This window comes from Amblyraja radiata, chromosome 1 (genome assembly GCF_010909765.2).
Source record: "Amblyraja radiata isolate CabotCenter1 chromosome 1, sAmbRad1.1.pri, whole genome shotgun sequence".
NCBI lineage: Eukaryota > Metazoa > Chordata > Chondrichthyes > Rajiformes > Rajidae > Amblyraja > Amblyraja radiata.
The window spans coordinates 172,058,953-172,065,085 of record NC_045956.1 but is presented as its reverse complement, the minus strand read 5'-3'; the positions used below and the strand labels follow the sequence as shown (position 1 = coordinate 172,065,085).

General features: G+C 41.5%; 1 protein-coding gene across 2 annotated transcripts in view; it reads right to left on the bottom strand.

Moving 5' to 3' along the window:
* The window catches only part of ctnna2 (catenin alpha 2), a 1,182,272-nt gene that overhangs the window by 1,016,741 nt on the left and 159,398 nt on the right, over positions 1–6,133 (bottom strand). The gene's annotated exons all lie outside the window — the stretch shown is intronic.

Below are 6,133 nucleotides of genomic sequence, written 5' to 3'. Positions count from 1 at the left end.
AGCCTGCCAAGTAATTTATGAAGCTGAGGACCAGACGTAGACTGATATTCTAATAAACTTGTAGAAATCTATATGGGTAGAACATCAATCAACACTGCTCCAAACCCTAAACTTTCCTTAGGTCAGGCCTCCTACAGGGATATATATTTTCAATTAATTGCAAAGAGCAAAGCACATTTGTGCTGTAGTAGAAATGTAACTGCAGCATTTATCAAAGTGTGGTGAGTTAACTCGAGAGGCAGAAGAATCCAAATACTCATTGAAGAGCCACACAACTTCTTTGGGTCTTCATCAACATTTCAAGATAGGTTGCTCTCAATGCATTAGTTATGCTTAAACTATAATTATGAATCATGCAGGTTTCTGTATTTAGGAACATCCAACCTATGGTAGACATGTACATAGGCAATAATGAGGGTGATAGCCAGAATGGCCTTAAGAATTAATGCACAAACAAGTAAAAAAAGATGAATGGGCCAGGTATAGTCAATTAGGATTGTGTATCCTGGAGGGGTTTAGGGAACTGAGGACAAAATAGAAAATTGGGAGGGCAGAAAGGAGTAAAGAGAAATCTGGTAGGTAAATTTAAAGAGAATCTAAAGATATTTTATATTTTAAGGGAAGGAAGGTAACTGGAGAGAGAAAAGGGCCCATCAGAAACCAAAGCAGTCATCTTTGTGTTTGAGAAGGAACTGCAGGTGCTGGAAAATTGAACTAACACCTCAGCTCGGTTCGCAATAACCAACCTGATCTCCAGGTGGCTCAGCACTTCAACTCCCCCTCCCATTCCGAATCCGACCTTTCTGTCCTCTGCCTCCTCCATGGCCAGAGTCAGGACCACCATAAATTGGAGGAGCAGCACCTCATATTTCGCTTGGGCAGTTTGCACTCCAGCGGTATGACCATTGACTTCTCTAATTTCAGGTAGTCCTTACTTTCTCCTCCCCTTCTCAGCTCTCCCTCAGCCCACTGACTGCACCTCTTCCTTTCTTCTCCCTCTCCCCCCCCCCCACCCTCACATCAGTCTGAAGAAGGGTTTCGGCATGAAACGTTGCCTATTTCCTTCGCTCCATAGATGCTGACTCACCTGCTGAATTTCTCCAGCACTTTTGTCTACAGTCATTTTTGTGACAAGCTACAGGAGATGAACAAGGTTTTCCATAAGTATTTCCCCTCTGTTTTTATTCTGGAAAAAGACAAAGACTGGGGAACCTGATACAGTCAATGGAGATGGCTTGAGAACAGCCAATGGAGATGTCTTGAGAACAGTCCGTATTACGATCGAGGAGTTGCTGGACGTAGTAAGGAATAAGAAGATAATCTTCTGGGTCAGATCAGATAAATCCAAGGACACAGGGAAGCTAGAGAAGAAAATTGCAGGATCCCTGGCAGAGATAGATGAATCACCATCAGACAAGGGGAGGGTGCTGGATGACTGGAGTATAGCTAATGTTGTGCCTCTATTTAAGAAAAAACTACAAGGAAAAGCCAGGGACCAGTAAGCCTAACATCAGATAAGTTACTGGAGAATATTCTGAGATATATATGCATTTGGATCAATGGAGGCTGATTGGGGATAGTCAACATGGTTTTGTAAGTGGGAGACCATGCCTCGCACGATTGAATTTGTTTGAGTTTTTGTAAGAAGTAACCAAGACGTTTGACAAGGACTCGATTATAGACGTTCTCTTCATGGATAAGAATGGGTGGGAGGCGATGAATGAACCCAAGGAGTCACAGGTAGAGTGGTCTATGTGGAAAGTAGAAAGAAGGGGGAGGCAAGGATATGACTGGTGGTGGGATCACATTGTGACTGTTCAAATGTTGCTGTTGGATGGAGACTGGTGGAGTGAGAGATAAGATACCTTTCTGGCTAAACTTCTGCCCTTCTATCTGTCTTCCTCCAGATTTCAGCATCTGTTACCTCCATTAAATGAAATGGAATTGTGAGAATATTTAAATTATGTCACTTCATATACAAAGAAGTTCAAGTGAAAATGAAAAATCAAGTGCCGACAAGGCAAACAATCATTTTGAGCATACAGTGCCCTCCATAATGTTTGGGACATTAATCATTTGTTAATAGAAAAAAATCACATGTGGTTAATGTTAATCATTTATTAATAGAAAAAATCACATGTGGTTAAAGTGCACACTGTCAGATTTTAATAAAGGCAATTTTTATACATTTTGGTTTCACTGTGTAGAAATTACAGTCCCCTCATGACTCATAAATGTAAGTAGTCATGTTTAGTATTTTGTTGCATATCCTTTGCATGTAATGACTTCTTGAAGTCTGTGATTAATGGACATCACCAGTTGCTGGGTGTCTTCTCTGGTGATGCTCTGCCAGGCCTGTATTGCAGCCATCTTTAGCTTATGCTTGTATTGGGGGCTAGTCCCCTTCAGTTTTCTCTTCATCATATAAAAGGCATTCTCAATTGGGTTTAGATCGGGTGATTGACTTGGCCACTCAGGAATTGACCATTTTTTAGCTTTCAAAAACTCCTTTGTTGCTTTAGCAGTATGTTTGGGATCATTGTCTAGCTATAGAATGAACTGCCGGCCAATGAGTTTTGAGGCATATGTTTGAATTTGAGCAGATAGGATGTGTCCATACACTTCAGAATTCATTATGCTACTACCATCAGCAGTTGTATCATCAATTAAGATAAGTGAGCCGGTACCTACAGCAGCCATATATGCCCAGGCCATAACACCCCCACCACCATGTTTCACAGATGTATCAGAACTGAACGAGGAGGAGGAGGACACAAATGCAGGCTCAGACACAGGGCAGATCAGTCTTCAGAGTTTAATCGGCAACGAACTGGCAATGAGAACTAAAACACAAAGGGCTTAAATACAGACTAGCAGGGGATAACGAGACACAGGTGAAACACATCAGGGCGGGGCCAACAATCACATGAGGGTAAACGACCTGACAGGAAATGGGACCTGAAACAAGAGGAGATGTGAGACACCAAAATAAAACAAGAATGCAAACTCTAATACTAAAAACCAATAAGAAACAGAAACTAGATTAAACGCGAGACCTGACAAGATGAGGTGGTATGCTTTGGATCTTGGGCAGTTTCTTCTATCCTCCATACTTTGCTCTTGCAATCACTCTGATATAAGTTAATCTTCATCTCATCTGTCCACAAGACCTTTTTCCAGAACTGTGGGTGCTCTTTTAAGTACATCTTGGCAAACTGTAACCCGGCCATCCTATTTTTGAGGCCAACCAGTGGTTTGCATCTTGCAGAGTAGCCTTTGTATTTCTGTTCATGATGTCTGCAGACAGTGGTCATTGACAAATCCACAACTGACTCCTGAAGAGTGTTTCTGATTTGTCGGACAGGTATTTGGGGATTTTTGTTTATTATGGAGAGAATTCTTCTGTCATCAGCTGTGGAGGTCTTCCTTGTCTGCCAGTCCCTTTGCGATTAGTAAGCTCACCAGTGCTCTTTTTCTTCTTAATGATGTTCCAAACTGTTGATTTTGGTAAGCTTAAGGTTTGGCTGATGTCTCTAATAGTTTTATTCTCAATTTTCATCCCATAATGGCTTATTTGACTTTTCTTGGCACAACTTGGTCCTCATGTTAATAAACAGCAATACATTTTCCAAAGTTGATGGAAAGACTAGGTGCTGAGAGCTCTCTTATACCTGCATTCAGGAGGTAATTAAGCACACCTGACCAATTACAGACGCCTGTGAAGCCATGTGTCCCAAATATTATGGTGCCCTGAAATGGGGGTACTACGTATAAACACAGCTGTAAATTCTAAAGGGTGAACCCAAAATGTATAAAAATGGCTTTTTAATAAAATCTGACAATGTGCACTTTAACCACGTGATTTTTTTTTTTTCTATTACAAATCTTAAATTGTGGACTACAGAGGCAAATAAATAAATGATGGGTCTTTGTCCCAAACATTATGGAGGGGACTGTAGCTAAATCCAAAAAACATATTTTGGTTCCATTATTCAACAGCACAAAGCTGACCAAATAATTGAAAAACAATTCCATGTTTAAATACAGAAGAACTTATAGTCACTAAAATAGTGTGAGGATCACAACTTATGTCTATGCTGATGATTATTTTTCACAAAGCCAGATATTCATCATAAAAGTACTGAATTCATTAGGCCAGATCTTGTGTTTATTTTCTGAAGTGCAGCTGGAACCCAGGGTGTGAGAAATGGATCAAAGAATAATATTAATAACTAGCATCTCTATGTCAGAAAATATACCGAAGGAAGACATGTAGTGGTGCTAATGGTTTCTTTAACAGTTCTTGAACAGTTTCAAAAAGTATTAAGGCAATTTAAACAAGGAACATGGCTAATGAAAGTAATTCAAAATGAATTAAATAGAAGTTTGTGCAGGTTTTCCTTCAGCCTTGTATCTGCAGATACAATATTGTATCTTTATTGCCCTGTCCCACGGTATGAGTTCATTCCAGGAGCTCTCCGAGTTAAAAAAAAACAAAACTCGTGGTAAGCACGGAGAATGAACGTAGCGGGTACGTCGGAGCTCGGGGACGTCTCTTAGAAACATAGAAACATGGAAAATAGGTGCAGGAGTAGGCCATTCGGCCGAGCCTGCACCGCCTTCAATATGATCATGGCTGATCATCCAACTCAGTATCCTGTACCTGCCTTCTCTCCATACCCACTGATCCCTTTAGCCACAAGGGCCACATCTAACTCCCTCTTAAATATAGCCAATGAACTGGCCTCAACTATCTCTGTGGCAGAGAATTCCAGAGATTCACCACTCTCTGTGTGAAAAATGTTTTCCTCATCTCGGTCCTAAAAGATTTCCCCCTTATCCTTAAACTGTGACCCCTTGTCCTGGACTTCCCCAACATCGGGAACAATCTTCCTGCATCTAGCCTGTCCAACCCCTTAAGAATTTAGTAAGTTTCTATAAGATCCCCCCTCAATCTTCTAAATTCTAGCGAGTACAAGCCGAGTCTATCCAGTCTTTCTTCATATGAAAGTCCTGACATCCCAGGAATCAGTCTGGTGAACCTTCTCTGTACTATGGCAAGAATGTCTTTGCTCAGATTAGGTGACCAAAACTGTACGCAATACTCCAGGTGTGGTCTCACCAAGACCCTGTACAACTGCAGTAGAACCTCCCTGCTCCTATACTCAAATCCTTTTGCTATGAATGCTAACATACCATTCGCGTCCTTCACTGCGTGCTGCACCTGCATGCCTACTTTTAATGACTGGTGTACCATGACACCCAGGTCTCATTGCATCTCCCCTTTTCCTAATTGGCCACCATTCAAATAATTGTCTACTTTCCTGTTTTTGCCACCAAAGTGGATAACCTCACATTTATCCACATTATACTGCATCTGCCATGCATTTGCCCACTCACCCAGCCTATCCAAGTCACCTTGCAGCCTCCTAGCATCCTCCTCACAGCTAACACTGCCCCCCAGCTTCGTGTCATCCGCAAACTTGGAGATGTTGCATTCAATTCCCTAGTCCAAATCATTAATATATATTGTAAATAGCTGGGGTCCCAGCACTGAGCCTTGCGGTACCCCTCTAGTCACTGCCTGCCATTGTGAAAAGGACCCGTTTACTCCTACTCTTTGCTTCCTGTCTGCCAGCCAGTTCTCTATCCACATCAATATTAAACCCCCAATACCGTGTGCTTTAAGTTTGTATACTAATCTCTTATGTGGGACCTTATCGAAAGCCTTCTGAAAGTCCAGATATAACACACCCACTGGTGCTCCCTTATCCACTCTACCAGTTACATCCTCGAAAAATTCTATATGATTCGTCAGACATGATTTACTTTTCATAAATCCATGCTGACTTGTCCAATGATTTCACCACTTTCCAAATGTGCTGCTATCCCATCTTTAATAACTGATTCTAACAGTTTCCCCACTACCGATGTTAGACTAACTGGTCTGTAATTCCCCATTTTCTCTCTCCCTCCCTTTTTAAAAAGTGGGGTTACATTAGCTACCCTCCAATCCTCAGGAACTACTCCAGAATCTAAAGAGTTTTGAAAAATTATCACTAATGCATCCACTATTTCTGGGGCTACTTCCTTAAGTACTCTGGGATGCAGCCTATCTGGCCCTGGGGATTTA